The following is a 17,621-nucleotide window of genomic DNA, read 5'->3' as shown; positions in this document are numbered from 1 at the left end:
TCTCTTTGGTAGACATATTATTTCTCATGCAATCATGCTAACTACGAATAATCAAATCACAGTATTTAAGCCGTCTCACTGTATTCCCCTTCAGCTCCCATGGCATTAGGAACAAGACATCTCACAAAATCTGGTTATTAGACTGGAACTGGAACAGAACTGCATTCCTCTGTACAGCTGGAGTCTAATGGTCATCTGAAAAGGGTCTTTATCCCTAAAGCAGAGAGAAAGCGGGCGCAAATCAGCTGGAGGTAAGGTCAACAGCTATGGCAAGGGAGGAGGAACTCCTGTCCTTATTTTCCTAGATCTCCAGTAATTTCCAATCCAACCAGACCTCTTCCAGGAGCAACCGATACTGTGAAATGCAGTCTCCTCCCTAACCTACAACCTTCCACTTCAGGCACAAGACACATTTCTCAGCCCATCCTGTTGCCACAAATATTCTACAATACACACACTAATAATAACAAAAAAAATGCTACTGAAACAAGGCCCCCCAAGACACACTTGTTCTCCAAGGAGGAGAGGCTGAGAGCTCTAAGGCCACGTGGGTGATGTCACTGAAGGTGGTCTGATACTCCAGCAATGAGAGTGGTGCAGAAACACACAAAAAATAGAAACCACCCAGCTGATAATACTCTGATGTACTCTGATTCTCTCCAGGTCATCACTGACACTACAGTCTTACCAGTCTTCCAGCACCTCCCAGTTTTCTCATGTTGTCCCATTTGCCTCAGAATTCAGAGAAGCTGGTTACCTAGGCATGGGTTATATCGACCTTGAGAAATTGAGTTTTCAGGCATTTCGATTTCATGATCACCTGTGCAGGTCTGATTCTGATCTTCTCTAGTAATTCTCTTTTCTCCCTTGGGAAATTTCTGCCATCTGTCCTCTTATTCCTTCCTGAAAATGGAGGCAAAAATATAGCTTTTAGCAACATCCTCAGTAAATGCTTTCACTTTCTCTCACAGGCCCCATCATCCCTTTCAGTAGCCTGTTATTCCAAATGCACTGCAAGCAAATACATTTAATTCTCTTTAAAAGTCAGCAAACGTTTCAATTACCAGTTTCATTCTTGCCCACTGCATATATTTATTTCAAACACTTATGCCCGTTTCCTTTCATTCTCCATCTGCCTTTTTTTATTTCCATTCATTCTTTCTGTTGTGGATTGTCATCTAATGTAGAGCATTATAATGGAAGTCAGGTCTTCTAATTCAGCTGCTTATCCCTCAAACTCACGGTGTGACCCTGTGTGTGTCATTAAGCCTTAATAAGCCTCAGTTTCCTACCTTTAAAAAGGATGTTGTCTCTTTGAACCATTATATTAAAATTGTTTTATTTAATCACAATAATAATACTTTATAAATGCTAAGTACTATTTCTATTTCATGCTAATCATGCCACCCACATTAATAAACTCCTTTGTGTTTACCTCTGGGCCGATACATATGTCATGATCAACTGTCGGGCTCTGGGTTCACAGTGAATAGATAAATTTAACTTCGTGGAGATCTGTCTTGCTCCTGAACCCTCTTCCCCTCCTGTGCAACTTTCCTCCAAAAATTATCCTTCATGAAACCATGCAGAGAAAACCTGTTAAAGAGAAACTGAATTTTTAAGCTGAACAACAGATAATCTAAATATGTTGGTCCCCTATACTGCTAATTGTTCTTGTTTCTTAGAGGTTTCGGTAAGAGTATCTGAATGCATGCATTCACCCAAAGCATTTTCAACATGATGTAATCACACTGGAATGAGGAAGAAGAACCTAGTACAGATAACTGGGGGATGGATCCCATCTAGTTATTTGTGGCTCAGAGAGATGCAGAAAGCACATAACATTCAAATAATGTTAACAAATTAAAAATTGATACAATGTGCTTTGCTTTAGTTTGTTTGGGGTTTTGTTTGAGGTTTTTTTAACTTCAGTATGATATTATTCAAATCAATTGACAGAGATAGACTACTCTGATTTTAGTTTCAAATGGTCTCATTAGCATTCAGCTCCATTGTTTTGGGTTTGTGTGGCGGGGTTTTGGTAGTGGGGAAGGGGCTGCAGGGCCGGCTCCTGTGAGAAGCTGCTAGAAGCTTCCCTGGCTCCAAGACAGACCCATCTCTGGCCAAGGCCGAGCCCATCAGCGACGGTGGTAGCGCCTCTGGGAGGACAGATTTAAGAAGGGGAACCTGCAGCGGGAGAGGAGATTGGAATGTGAGAGAAACCCCTGTGCAGACCCCCAGGTCAGTGCAGAAGGAGGGGAGGAGGTGCTCCAGGCGCCGGAGCAGAGATTCCCCTGCAGCCCATGGGGAAGACCATGGTGAGGCAGGCTGTCCCCCTGCAGCCCAGGGAGGTCCACGGGGGAGCAGATCTCCACCTGCAGCCCGGGGAGGACCCCGCGCCGGAGCAGGTGGCTATGCCTGAAGACAGCCGTGACTCCATGGGAAAGCCTATGCTGGAGCAGTCTGTGCCTGAAGGACTGCAGCCTGCGGAAAGGACCCACGCTGGAGCAGTTCGTGAGGAACTGCAGCCCATGGGAAGGACCAACGCCAGACAAGTTCGTGAAGGACTGTCTCCCGTGGGAGGGACCCCACGGTGGAGCAGGGGAAGAGTGAGGAGTCCTCACCCTGCGAAGGAAGGAGCAGCAGAGACAACGTGTGAGGAACTGACCCCAACCCCCATTCCCTGTCCCCCTGCACTGCTGGGGGGGGAGGACGTGGAGAAACTCAGGAGTGAAGATGAGCCGGGAAGGAGGGAGGGGTGGGGGAAGGTGTTTTTAAGATTTGGGTTTACTTCCCATTATCCTGTTTTGATTTGATTGGTAGTAAATTAAATTGATTTTGTTTTTTCCCCAATTTGAGCCTGGTTTTTGCCCATGACCATAAGTGGTGAGCAATCCTTCCCTATCCTTGTCTCAACCCATGAGCTTTTCTTTATGTTTTCTCCTCCCCATCCCACCGGTGAGGGAGGAGTGAGCAAGCGGCTTTGTGGTGCTTTGTTGCCAGCTGGGCTTAAACCACGACATCCATAAATTCTAGTTTCTTTTAGCAAAGCAAACACGTCCTTCCTACTCAGAGCAACTCAACAAAACCTCATTTGGTTACTGCCACTGGAACCTTTGTAGACACAAGTCCAGGTGGCCTTTGTGCTTCAGGCAATAATTTGCTAACACCTTCTACATGTCGAGCCTTAGCTACATTCCCCACATGCCCAGAACTCCTCTCAACATTATTTGCACATTAGAATATTCAAGAAATGCAGAATCAGACCCAAGGACAGCAGAGTATGTGTTGTACAATTCATTGGGATAGAAACATCTCAGTCATCATTTGTCCTCACTTATAGGAGGTTATATTACCTCTTCAGCTCTGGTTGCTCTAGCAGAGAGAATTGCCTATCAGTTGCTTTCTATTATAATGTCAGATAGCGTCTGCTCTAGGCATCTTCAGTAACACACATTGGTGGGAGACAGTTTATAAGTGGAAGAGTGTGAGGGTTTTCATTATTCCTTTGAACTATGATGGCTTAATCAATGGCTTGATCCTAGCCATTGAGAGGACTAGAGCAGAGCTGAGTGCCTGTTTCATGTCCAGTATTTTTCTCCTCTGACCAGATAAAAAGGGATAGGGAGAAAACACAGCCATGATGCTTGGCCTCAGTAAACCTGTCAGGTAAAATGACCCACAGCAGGAGTGCTCCAGGAAACTTTGAAGTTCTGCAAACGACAACTTTTTCTCTAAGATGGACCTCAACTCTTTTTCTTAGTGATTTTTTTTAGTGATTCCTGGCTAGGCTGTTACAAAGCTCAACACATGCTCATGGCTTCCATATATGCCTCCACAAGGATGCTGCTGCTTTTGTGCCCTGGCCCCTTAGACATTTCCCTTTACCCAACATTCATGACTTTTTTCTTGCATTTCGTTTTGTAAAACTTTTCCTCTCTTTCCAACATCAAAGGTATCTATTGTTCAGATCACATGGTGTCTCAAGGGCTCACCACTAGTTTCTCCCCTTTGTCTGGTTGCCTAAACCCCCCGCAGAGATCTCTGCCTGTCCCTTCCCACTAACCCATATTAAAGAGCAGATAGGAGCTGCGGAAGATGCTGACTTCTCAGGAACTACTTTGTTTTCTCGAAGACTAAGTGACTTCTATTTTTCATTCATCATCCAAAGATAATCATATACCTTTACCAGCAAGAAGAGTACTGCTACTCAAATATAAGTGTTAACTTTACACAGACTGTTACATCTATCCAAATGGATACCATTTCCCTGTTGCCTTCTGCAAGCCTCTTTCTTTGACTTCAGGCCTTATTTTTTCCTTCTTCCCTACATGAGGATATTTCCCCCTGTGCTCTGTTTCACAACAGTGCAGCACTTTCCAAGAGATTACGGATTTATTTGGCAACATCAGGCTCTTCCACCCCATCTTCCCCACTGGTTCCTCACCCCTAGAGCTCAGTCCTCAGCCAACGACCTGTTGAGACTTTCACCCCGCAGGCTGCTCCGTCTCCAGTCCACTTAGCTGGATTCTGCTCCCCATATCTCTACCTGAGAAGTGCTGAGTAGCACAACTTGTCCGAACCTCTCACCCTTGCATTCACGCAGCTTTTCAGGCCTGGTCCCAAGGCACATCCTCCTGCAGTGCAATACCCACCCCCTTTAGACTCACACCTTGCAGACCTCTCTCTTGGAAAAAAAGACAAAGGGTTTGCCTTGCCCACAGACCTTACAGGGTCAGCTGATTCTCTGGTAGAGGAAAATATTTAGAATATACATTGCTGCCATAAATTGTAGATAGTTGAAAGAAAAAGAACCCTGTGGAGATATCTGAAATCTAAACTCAGACAGGCAGCAATCTAAAATAAACTACAGCCGGTGTTTCAGCTTTGATTCTGCTGCCACCAAAGGCAAATGGCACAATTCCCATTGATTCCAATTAAATCACAGACTAGGTCCTCTTCTTACTCATCTTTCTTTTTTAGATGTCTCTATTTGCTTTTCAGTAGTAAGTTTCCCTGCAATACTGTGTGGCTCTCAGGACTATGAAAAATTTTTAGGGAAATCCATACAAGTGCAAATCTGGTATTATTTTTTAATAAAGAAAGTAGGTAAGATTTTTAACTCCCCCAATTAGTGGCATGGAAGAAAAAGCAGCATGGTTTTGTGCTCATGGTTTAGCTGGTTTCAGTTTGCTCTATCATCTGTCCTAAGATCCAACATACCTTCTGTAAATCTCTCCACTTAAGAAAAAAACACTCTCTTATGACACTAAATACCTAAGTACTAAAATGCAACTGTTACCCACATTGCAGTGAGATGGGTGTTTAACCCTTACTCATCTAGCTTGACCTTGACATGGCTTATCTCAAAGCAGAACCCGCACGCACACATTTTTAGCCTGCGCTTTGCACACATGCGTACAAAGGAAGCCGTGCTGATGTGCGACATCCCTGCATTGATGCTGCCATTCTTGTGGGAGTTGAGTCGCCACAAGCTGTGCAGCTCTTTGCTTCACTCTCCATTCTTACAAGGACAGCAAGAGGGTCTCCTGGCTTACACTTCAACAGTGACACAGAGAGTGACACCGAATCTGTGCTGTGGGCAGTTCAGTTGCAGCTGTTTTTACACATCTGGGGATAAAGTTTCAGGGTTGTCAGCTCCCACGCTTTGCTGGGCTCACAGTCCTCTTTCCTGGAGGTTATTACCTGCTGTCCTTGAAACTCTGGCCTTCCTGGTTGCAGACAAAAGCCTGGAAACATGGAATCTTATGGTATTTTGAAGTGTGACTCATGACTTTTTACCATGAAGGGCACATACTATTGCCTCCTTTCAACTTCCCTTTATCTCTTTGCATGCAGCCGCACCTGCAGATGTTCAGGGAGGAGTGCTTGCACTCATGCACCCTAAAAGCAGCTTCTGTGTATGCAAAAGTCAGCACCCGTGTGCACAGGTGTCACTATTCCCAACGGGCGGGTGCAGGAGTTCTGCTTGACGGGGCCGCATGTGTATAAGCAGTTGCCCCTTTGGGCAAACTAGTCTCTAAATACCACATTTTAGCAAAGTAGCATAGCTTCTTCCATGTGTTCCTTCCACGGCACTTTTTTGAAAGTAGTTTTATAGTGTTAGATACACAGATGTCTATCTCAGACTTTTTTATTTTCCACTTGTACTATCTGACACTACTATGCAGAGCTTATAGTTTTATGCCACTGATGGATCCTGGGATGCATTTGCTCTCTTTTCCTCATCGGAGTTCTTAAAGTAGTCAATGCAAGTTGTGAATTTTTAGGACAAGATTAGATCCATTTCCTGCATGCGTAGCCAAGCAGGGCACAGTGTACAAAGAGCCTCCCAGAAATGAATTACTGCCTGTCAGGCACAGAAAAAGATGTAAATATCAAAATGTCATTGTCTATCACCCCTTCAAGATCCTCACTTCTCCCCTTGGTTCATTTCTGCCTCTTTTTGTTGTGTGTATTATTGTATTTCTCGCATCCCACCCTCCATGATCAGGCCAGCCACTATCTTCCCACATTTCCTTCTCTTTTGTATCTTCTGCCAATCCCCCAAGACACAGCTTTCCCCTGAAGAAGAGGATGGGAGGGAAGATGACCTCTGTTTGTGAACACAACTCTGATAGCAAAGGGAAACAAGGACCGCAACACAAGCCAACCTTCTCTCTGTATCCTGCCCGAGTGGCTGTGCCTCAGAGTGGCCATCTTGGGACAGGCAATGCCTCTGTGTTTTTGTTCCACGCAGTACCATCAGCACTAGATCTCAAAAAAACCCCAAAACCAACCGTGACATAATTCTGAGACTGCTGCAAAGAGGAGGATAGAGGATGCCAAGGTGAGCTGGCACGGGATCCTAGGCTTGGCTCCTTGGGGACCTGCTGCCACAACCCCCAGGTCGCAGAGCCCCTTCCCTCCCCCGTATCTCCACCCTGCACACCTACCCCGGATGGCACCTCAGGAAAAGACAACTGTAATTGGTGCTCAGGCTATCTATCAGGCATAAACAATGCCGTTGATGAGGGTAATTTTCAGATCAGTTGAGATAAGTATGTTGTGTTTTACTCTGACCTTCGCAGTTATTTCACACAAAGCCCAGAGCTCAGTTAACTGTTTCGAACGTCTGCTGCCGAGAGCACTCGGCACACAGAGGAAGAACAGGGCTAAACAAATGGCCAGGGTGGAAGGGCTTAGAATTGCCCATGCTCGTTACCATGCTCGTCCTCCTCAGCTTCCTCCAGGGCTGGGGGGATGCATGGCCTTGCCCCATAACTGATGCGGCTGGGATGCTGGTGGGCCAGGCGGGGATCAGGCTGCTCTGCCCTGCAGCCCCCTCCCAAAAGAACAGCCCTCCTGACTTCATGGTGTGCTGGGGTCATGTAGCAACACTCAACCAAAAACCTTCTTAATTTAAATTTGTCTTAAGACAGATTTTTAAAAGAGGTACCAACAAAAATGTCAAAGAGCTCTGTCATTTTGCCTCAGAGATGGCAGAACGGGTTTGCCCCTCCAAATCGAAAGGCAGAAGCTCTGTCCCTCCAGCAGAGTCACACCCTGGGACCCTGCTGGCAGAAGACCTTCTGCAAGCTGGCAACAAGTTTTTTGTATCAGGTGGATCACTCAAAACACCCTTGCTGCTTTCAGAGCAGTACAGAGGGAGCACAGATCCTCATTTCTCTTTATAATCCCTGGATCGTTTCATCAAGAAGTGACACTACTAGATGATGACACTGACACCACAGCAGCCTCAGGGGAAGCTGCCCAGAATGGCCTCAGCCACCTTCACCATGAAGATGCCCAAAGAAATCATCACTCCAGATACCTTTAATAACAATGGCTATGACTCAGATAGCACTTCTCATCAGTAAAAGTCGAAGGTAGCTAAGCATCATTACCCCATACAGATGGGGAAAACCAGACCCGCTGGGCTGAGTGATTTGCCTGTAGCCCTGTAGCACCTGGCAGACCTCAGAGCAGAATCTAGGGCCAGGGCCCATGTTGTGCTACTTCACGGCAGAGAGCCAATACATCCCACCTGCCTCAGAGGGGTTACAGCCCGCTTGCTCCTCTGCACGCATGAGCTGAGTGTGACCCCACAAATTCTTTTGCCTGGAGACAGGATGAAATATAAATTTAACTGGTTATTTTTGCCATTAAATGCATTCCACCAGCCTAGTCCCACCATATAGTATACATGAATACAAAGTAAAACAGAATGTTAAAAATCAAAGTGCAAGTGGCTGAATTCAGTAAAGCCAATAGTTGCATTCAATAAAGTAGCATATTTGTGATTATGGAGTTTTGTTAGACACATTTTTAAGATAACATCTTCTTTGTACAATGTAGTTAAAAAGAATGGTTAGGCTAATCAGTGCAAGGGTTTAAATAGTCTTAAATACATTAGCATAATCACTCATGAAGCACATGTAGTTTATAAATGAATTAACAGCTACAAATTAAAGAAGAAATGCCCGCTTTTTAAAGCATCTGCCCAATTGAAGGGAAAAAAGGAAAGTTGGGCATTCTAGTTTTCAAATGCTCTCAGCCTGTGCGCTGTGGAAATGCCTGATTGTGTCCTCCCCTCAACCTGCCCAGCCCCCCATGGGGCTCCACGGGCAGCTCACAGGAGGTGGGACTCAATGCATGAATGAAGCTTTGCAGACCCCAGTCCTGAACTCTAATCAGTTCTACCTTACTCAACTTTAAGACTTTTTATGTTATATTGTGTTGGGGTTAAACTGTTCTAGGATTTTAAAGTGCTTGTACCTTCCCAGAATTTAGAAAAGGTGTATTTTTATTAATAGGATGATTTTACAGACCTGTTGAATGTTCTGAAGTGAGCAGGATGCATGGTTTCCACTCTGTGCTCCCTCATCCCTGCACCACATTCATGTGCATTAAGCAAACAAGGATGACTTCTTCACTGCTCCCTGAGATCAGACACACCTCAGCTGTCCATTCCCCTTGGAGCTGAGGAAGACAAGTGCCTGTATGGCTGCTCTGCAGCCAAGGAAGCCTATACTGAAGAAATCCCTGCTGGAAAGACCCGCTGCAGCCCCATATCACAGCCTCCATTGAACACGCAAAGGTGCACACATGATGGGGGTTCAGATGTTTCATTTCCTGGAATGGAAAATTAAGGCGTATGACTCTTGCAAAAAAGTGACATAGAAAAGGTGAATAAGAAATGCTCACTGAGAATGAGGGACACAAAATAGAAATCAGGACACAGAGCCAAAATGAGGCAAGGTACTTCTCAATAGAACTGGTAGTTAAATTGAGGAGCTGCTTGCCAAAGCATATTGTGAATAAGTACGTGGTCTCAAGATGCAGTTACACAAATTCACAAGACAGACATCCATTGCAGTACTAGCCACAGACTTCTGTGGCTTAGGAAGGAAGGAAATTTATTCCTGCATTTGCCCTGTATACCCTTCCCTAGGCATCTGGTTGAGCATTGCCAAAAGACAGAGCAGGACCAGCCATTTTACATTCTTGTATTTTTTACTCCAGAGTGGCACAAGTGGGAGTTAAGAACTGCATTTTCCAAAAGGGAAACCAAAGGGGCATGTTTTACCCCAAGGAGGCAGGATGTTCCCTTACTGGTTTGCTGCACAAGATTGCTTGAACAAGCTCGTTAACCTTCCCCTCCTTAACATCCACCCCACCCACAAAACGCACTGGCAGTGGGTGTGTTGGGGCTGTGGTAAACACCTCTTGTCACCTCCCTGCCCACCCCAGCCTGCACACAGCCCTGACTGGGGACACCAACAGGTTCATTAGTCCTGCTCGTGCTACAGTTTCATTGTGGGCAATTGCCAACCACTCTGTGTGGAGCAAAAATTTAGTAAACATGTTGCCCTTTTGGCTATACTACTTTCTTTTTTTTTTTTTTTTTCCTATGAAAGAGCATATTTAGCCCTTTACACACACTAAGTCACCACAGGTGAACGTGCCTTGTATTTTGGATGGATAGGTTTGTTTTCTTTATCTTCCTGACTGACTGGGAACTACTGCGAGGCAGTAATCAGGAGCCTTGCACTGGAAGTCCAACCTTCTGGCTCAACTCCCTAGCAAATTTGCTGCTATTTTCATCATAGGCTAAGGGCAGCCCGGTCACCACTCACACTGAAGAGTTCTTCCCCCAGTTCTCAGAAAGAGAATAATCTAAAGTCTCAAACTAACTGAACTGAAAAAGAAAAAAAGAGGAAGCCTTAACGTGAAGAGCTATTATTATGTCTTCTCACATTTTGCTGTAGCTAAAAGCATAAGTTGTATATATAACTAATGCACCACCCACCCAAGCAAAAAATACTTGCTTGAAAAAGTAAAGGCATGCCTGTCAGAACTCATCCTCTTCCATTCAGTCTCCATTGTATATTTTTGTTCCTGTGATAAATTAGCCCACTACTTCTCAGGTGATTCTAGCATTTCAAATTTTAACACAGGACATACTCAAGTAAAATCGTCAGTGCTTTCTTAAATTCACTAGCAGGCTGAAATCACAGGGCATCTAGTCCTCAGCAAAACAAAACCGAAATGTGAAGGTAATGGGGTGAAAGTTTGAGGCCTGCCCTCCACTTGCACTCACTCGCACACATAAATGTTTCCATCCTGGCAGCTATAAACACTGTTTACCATCAAACACCTGCAACAGATTTCCAATACTCTCATGCTTGCAGTCTAGGTTAGGATGTAATCTGTTTTGTATGCTAGTACATAGCAGAAACCTGAGATTGCCCTGGAGGGTTACAGTTTGTAGGTGGAGCTGCCTGGTCACATCTTTCTTCTTAGTATTCTCATTTCTGTCTTTCTCCTTCAAGATTCTAAATGTTCTTCTCAGTGTCAGCGCTGACTTAAATTCTTTTTTCATTAAGCACAGCTAACCTCTACTTCAGTCTAAGCTGTAGTCATTTTCTGGTGTACACAGGCAGACTTTCCAGCCAGTTAAAAGGAACATAGAAAGATACACAGAGACACCTCTCAGTCAGCAAAATAGCGTCTTTGCACCAGCACCTTGCAATTTTAGCTCTAGAACCATGCTTACAAATATAGAGAGCAAAACAAGGAGATTTTTACTTTATCTTTTCATGGAAAGATGGCACAGTCTGTGAACAATTATACTTTTGAAAGGCAGTGGTGACAAATTCTTGGAATTTCTCTGAATTGTGAAACAAGGTTGAGAATCTCTAGACAAGACTCCAGACATTCAAAATATTTAGCAACTTCACAGGTGGTTTTACATGGATATTCTGGTAGATCTTGGACCTCTGCTGTGTACCATTACTAACATCAGGATAGAGAACAGGTCTTCTCACTAGTTCTGCTGCTTTCAGAATGTCAAAACAAACTCAAGTTCAACGTAGTTGGCCCAGCTCCTAACTTTGATGCAAAAGGGAACTATTATCTTGTAAGATAATGTCCAGGGAAAACCATAATGCCATGCACTATTCCTGGACTAAGTCATTGTATGCTTCTCCATCATGCCCTTATGATGCACCCTAATTCCTCCTCAACAACCCACCACAGAAACCTGGGTAGAGTCACCTGAGAAGTGATTCCATAATTTCTAGGGCAACTGTTCCTCCAGTACATCTGATACATACAGCAAAGCTGCATGGGCTCCAACGGAGAGTTTTAATAAGTATCTGGACTGAGTTAGAAAAGGTATAAAATTTGGGATCAAGATGCTCCAGCAAGCACCATTATGTACATATTTTGCAGCTTGTAGCTGAGGTCAGCATTAACGTGTTGACATACATTAACTGCTGGCATGCAAGGACAGAATAAAACATTCCAGAAGATCTCTTCTAAGATGAAGTATTTGAATCTGCTCTCTAGCGCTGCAAGGTATAATTGCATTCAGGTATTTATGAAGTTCAGGAAGTTCAAAGCCATTTCAAGCCTTTGCTGGGTCACAAGCAGTGATGGATGTGATCATACAGTAGAAGAAAACCCTGGTCCAAGACTTGTGTACTGGTTTGGTCTGAAACCACAGACATAGCTCCGCTCAACATGGAAGGAGTCCCTGGGATTATTCCCTGTGTATATTTTTGCCATACAGAGCCTATGTTTCCTAGGTTTGGGGTGCACAGGAAGGCCTATGTGCTACTGAGCCCTTCAGAAAAGTGGGGTTTAGTTTCCCTATGCTGATTTTTCTACCTTTGTTATGATATAAGTCTAATGCTTTTAAATCATGCAAATGTGTCTAGAGATTGCGATGGGTGTGTGTTTGAGAAATCCAAAAATAAAATAATGTAATGCAGCCAAATACTTAATTACCAACATGTGCATCTGTTGTCAAACCATACGCTAAGTGAGTGGCACTGCTCATTAGTTCTGCTTTCAGGAGCTACCAGGCGTTCGTGTCATCACTACCAAGAGTCTTCTGAGTCTGAATCATCTCCGGAAGGGACAGATTCTGTCACTCATGCAGTCACTGTTAACAAGAATGCTGATGGCGTAGCAGGTGTTTCCTCCACTTCTCTAAACCTGGAAAGGTTCTGGCACAGCTTCCCTCCAATTTTCCCTCTTCAGAAAGGAAAAACATTCTTTCTCTCCTGGCTCACATGAACAGGCAGGCATGTTCCAATAACTCAGGTACTGGATACAATTGCTCCTATTCTCTCTGTTGCCTAAAATACTGTGTGATTATCACACCATGCTAGGTCCTCAGGAAAGACTGCTGGTTTATCCAGTCCAATCCCTTTTCATGCAATAAAACTCCCAAGTTGAATAAAACTTCATGCAAAAAAGACCCAGTGAAACAGAAGGCGGTCTGTGACCCACAACAGTAAAAAAGATCCGCTCGTTGTTTACCTGACCCATTAATTCTGCAGTGCATCTGAAATGCTCTTGCAAAGTCACTGACTGATAAGCCCTTTCAAACCTTTAAGGGCATCTGATGTTCTGAAACGGACTTGGAGAACTTCCTGTGCTCTGTCCACATCGAGCAAATGCCAGCTGGGATCCAAAGAAAAGAGCAGAGCATCACTACCAAGAAAACAACACTCAAGTGCCAAAGAACTGTAGTGGGGGAGAAAGGATCTGAGCAATCCCAAATACAGGTCACAGCCTGATGAAACGCTACAGTAAAAGCTCTACAAAACTGGCTGCTCCTTGCAGCCTGAAAACCCCACAGCTTTGGATGAGGAGCAGAAGGCGTTAATGAGTAGTAGAGATTGAATGTAGCTCCTGCTTAGCTCTTGCGGTACTGAGGGACTAGGGCTCACCCACTCCCTTCTGGGGATTGCCCAGAGATGGGTCTGACCCCCACAGCTTGTGCAGTCAGCGTAGCCTCCCGTGGTTTAGGGTGGGCTGTAGAAGGGTGCTGCTTGCCTCGCACCTCATCCTGGCTACTCTCCTTTGGCAGCTAGGGGTCTACCATGGTGTGCAAGAGCTGACCCAGCCCACGCCGGGGATGCAGCAGAGAACCAAGGAGCCATAGCTGTGCTTCATCACAGATGAGGCTTTGCTAGATGCCAGTTAAATCACAGCACAGTTCCACTCAGCTCTCCCACACTGCCTCTGAGCCAGCAAGCCACAACTTAGGTCTCTCCCCTCACTCGTGAAATGCCTCATGGCCACACAGGGCTCTTTACGCAGAGAAAAAATCAGCAGTTGGCCAACACTGAATGTGGCCAAGCCCAGGCTCAGGTTGTGGCATTTGTGTGGGCACAGCAATTCCAGGTTGCACCCGGGTTGCTACTGTGGAGCTGGAGAGGGCAGGGATTCTCTCTCCCTCCCTTCCTGTGCCCCACTTTTCTGTGCAACAAAAAGGCCAAACCAGATCCTTTTTTTCAAATTGCTGAAGATGGCTCAGGCTCTCCTTTTCACTCATAATCAAATACACATTTTCTTTTCAGTGCAGTGGCTCCCAAGAGCCAAAGTTCAAGCTGGAACATTGAAACTCACATGGCTTAAATCACCAGTGGGACACCTCCGGTGCTGAGGCTGATGTACCCAGCTTGGACCTGTTCGGGACTTGGACAGTACTGGGCCCCCATGCTACACAGCTCCCCTCTGCAAGCTTTCCTGTCCCTGCCAGCTGCAGCAACCAACACTGCCTACAGCAGATGTGTCACATGTAGGTAGGTCACTAAATATCATGCCCAAATGCAACACAGGACCAGATGCCATTAAAAAAAACCATAAAATCCTGTTGATGTAAGCACTATGCTTTTACTTCCCCAAGTCTGACAAGCCTCCTACACAGCCAGCAGCAAGCAGCTATTTCCCTTGTAATATCATCAGCCTCCAGTAATGTTCACTTGCCTGTTTTTAATCCCCTCTGCAGCCCTTCCTACCATCCCATGATAAATACCTTCTCCTCTACCATTTCATGACTGCCCAGATCTTTTCCTCTCTCTCCCCACATCTGGCTTCTAGACTGTTTTCCATTTCTTTCTGTTAACATTTTCGAAGTTTATCTAGGGCTCAACAGACTTTTTTTCCCTTCTTGGTGGTGGAGGGAAGAGGAGGGGGAACCTGCTGCTCAGCTGGCTTTGGCAAGCCTGGGCAGCTCTAGCTGAACTCCCTAGCCCTCTGCCAAGAACAGTGTAAACAGGAGCACCAGAAACATCTTTTAATGTCATTTGTATTAATATTTTTTGAATCTTCACATGCACACTTGAAAGGGATTTAAAAACATAAAAAATAGAGGGAAAGGGTTGGCAACCATATGAAGCTCAGACTGTATCACACACAGTACCGTCATAGTGAAGCAACTACAGCAGGATGAGGGTCTAAGCCGTTTGTATCAAAGGCCTATTTTTCCATCACTTTATTTAATAAAATTGTTCTTAAAACAACAAGACTGCTCATAGCCTTTGGACAGAAGAAACCATTCCTGTCTTTGCTCATCCTAAGCAAGGTCCATCAACAGTATACATTTCTTGAGGAGAAAGAGTAGTGCCTGTGCCCTCAAGGTATGTCCAAAAGGGAAAAAAGACAGACCAGGATGAAAGGGACCTATGTGCCTTTTCCCTCTCCAGCTCTTTCCTTACTCACCCGTTCACCCTGTGAGGGAAGCAGAGTGGGTCTCTGGAACATCCCTGTTTTGCTACCTACTCACATCATCAGGCCCAAAGAGCTCCTCAGAATTTCACTCTGTGTGCCTTAACCTTGGTTCTGTTATCATCAGAGATTTCCTGTGTACTCACTGCACCACTAGCTTCAACATCTTACAGGCTCTGATTAAGGAGCATTCAACCAGCAGTTTTAAGGAGAGTTAAAGCCAGCCAGATTCCTGGTGCCCTCCTTCCTTCTCTACCTTTGGCTTCAGCGGGGTGGTAGAGCCAGCACTATGGGATAGATTCAAAATATCACCTTTCAAGGAGCACAGGCTGGTTTGCAGGCTGGTTTCTGCTGTACAAAGCAGAGTACAAACCAGGCCATGAAAATTTCAGGTATGAGGGAACTGGAAACACTTCTCACACTAGGGGTGGGCCGGACAGGGAGGCGCGTTGTTAAGCCTTGGACCTAGGGCATTGCATAGTTCACAGGTTCATGGCACCTTCCCCTTCTTCTTCCCATACACAATGCAGCAGAAAGGCTTCAGCCAGTGCTGCAAGGATGTCACATAAGAGCCCCAATGAGATAAACTAAATGGTCCCCATCACGGAGGTCTGCCACTGATTATCCTCAGCTTGGGTCTGTGTCTCCAGTACGATGATCGCACCCATCTCCATGCCTGAACTCCAGTCTGGATACAGCCAGCAAGTCTACTTTGGGACAGTGTCCACAGCAACTTGCAACCACAAGTGAAAAGCCTCCTTACAATAGCAAAACATAGGTTTTGAAGCATGAAAGGAAGCAAAATAATCTGTATGAATAATCTAGGTATATGTGCACAGTTTAGGAGGCAAAACAGATAAGAATCTTTCAGGTGAATTAGAGGGCATATACTTGCAGAGAAATAATGCTTCTCCAGTCTACAATCATTTCATGATTACATCTGCTTCCCTGGCCAAGGAATGCTGGTTTCTATTTTTCCGTAGCCCAACCCTTGTTCCTAGCTTCTACATTGGCTTTTGCATTTTAGTTGTCCCAGTAGGAGACATCATACTCATTCCAGCTCGGTTTGCATTTAACAAATTTCTCAGGCTCTTATTTGTCCCCTTAAAATTATTCTATCTCAATTAAAGATGACAAGCAATTAAAAATTGCTAGATTTCTGCTAGACTTCTGATCATCTGTCTCTCAGTCGCTATTGTCAATATGGATCACAGAACAATTTATATTGTCACAGGCAGAAAAGAAAGAGTCTATGAATTTCACAATTATTTAGAAGTCCCTCAAAGCTTGAAAGAGAATTTGTCAAAGCCTTTTAAATGTTTTGGCCTCATCTTGCGATTTCTCCTTTCTGAGGAGAACTTTTCTGAGGTCCTTGCAAGACTGAAAAGTTCCTTTTTCCTTCATCAAGGAGAACACCCTTCTCCTAATGAAAAACAAAAGTTGCCATACAAAAGGTGTTGTTATCTGAAGGTTGGTTTGGGATAACGTAAAACTTGCCTTTGGCTTCTGTAGCAAAAGGCAGCCCAGTTCAGGAGATCAGTTAAGTGTCTGCCTCATTTACGCATGTGACCTAATAATTTACAGTACTAAAAAGCTTTTCTTGCTCAGAGGACATGAAGGTTGTACACTCAGGCCTCCTCCCATACTTCATGGGAACTGGGAGAGCTTAAACATGAATGACACAATCTGCATTTTTCTAGAAAGCAATGGGGTTTGGGTTTTTTTTTCCATTTCTTTCTGCCATATGCTAAAAGTGACTATCATTTTACATTTATTATAATATTTTGAGTTGTTTTTATGTGCTGTACATTCTTTCTTCTTTAAAACAAGATCTGTGCAGGAAATTTGATAAAGTCATTTTATGTCTTCTATTCATTGCTACTAATTTCACTTGCTGACAAATTAAATTCCAGTCATCTGAGTCAGCCTCTAATTTCAGATCATCATCCCATTTTCCCAGTGTTTTGTCAAATAAATACACTTGTATGTGTAACTACACACAGAAACCTACAAATGATCTACATGACACTCTCTAGCTTTGCAAATTACAAGACATTAGTTCTTCTAGAATAAGTTATTTAGGTGCCATAATCACTTTCCATCCCACTTTCCAAAGCTATAGCATTACCAAACTTCTATTGCCTTCTGCATACAGAAGGCATTTTATTAGCTGAGACCCACTTCCTTGCTTCAAAGTTATTAGAGCCTAAGAGCTTAGCTATGACTGGGAAATGACAGCTCAGAGAACTGCCCTGCGAACGCATCCGCATTGTGGTCCGTACATGCACTAGTCTGTTGAGGCAGGGCACTGACCCTTTTACTCTTCACGCACCGTCCAGCCAAGCATACAGCCCTGCGCTTCCCACCGTGCCAAAGGACTGCGTGTCTCCCTCTGCTCATTAAGCAGCCAGTGATAGGCTGGGTGATCTGACCCGCTCCAGAAGGCAGCTCAGAGCCTGGCAATGCTGTTCTGAGACAAACAAATAAAACAAGAATTCAAGCCAAGAATTCAAGGAAGGGCTGAAGGAACAGTAGGATGCGGCCGAGAGTCAGAGACATATGGGTTATCTGCACCAGGCAACCAACGAAGGCCA

General features: G+C 44.6%; 1 long non-coding RNA gene across 4 annotated transcripts in view; it reads right to left on the bottom strand.

Annotated features, from left to right (window-relative positions):
- Window positions 1-17,621, bottom strand: part of LOC115351179 — a 161,621-nt gene that overhangs the window by 59,941 nt on the left and 84,059 nt on the right. For all 4 annotated transcript variants that reach the window (XR_005934009.1, XR_005934006.1, XR_005934007.1 and 1 more), the window contains 2 exons: window positions 1,436-1,596; window positions 821-903 (listed from right to left, as the gene is read on the bottom strand). This is a non-coding gene — a long non-coding RNA (uncharacterized LOC115351179). The remainder of the gene's footprint in view (window positions 1-820; window positions 904-1,435; window positions 1,597-17,621) is intronic.

Source organism: Aquila chrysaetos, chromosome 15 (assembly GCF_900496995.4).
Source record: "Aquila chrysaetos chrysaetos chromosome 15, bAquChr1.4, whole genome shotgun sequence".
Lineage (NCBI taxonomy): Eukaryota > Metazoa > Chordata > Aves > Accipitriformes > Accipitridae > Aquila > Aquila chrysaetos.
The sequence above is the reverse complement of the archived record's forward strand: the minus strand, read 5'-3'. Positions and strand labels throughout refer to the sequence as shown.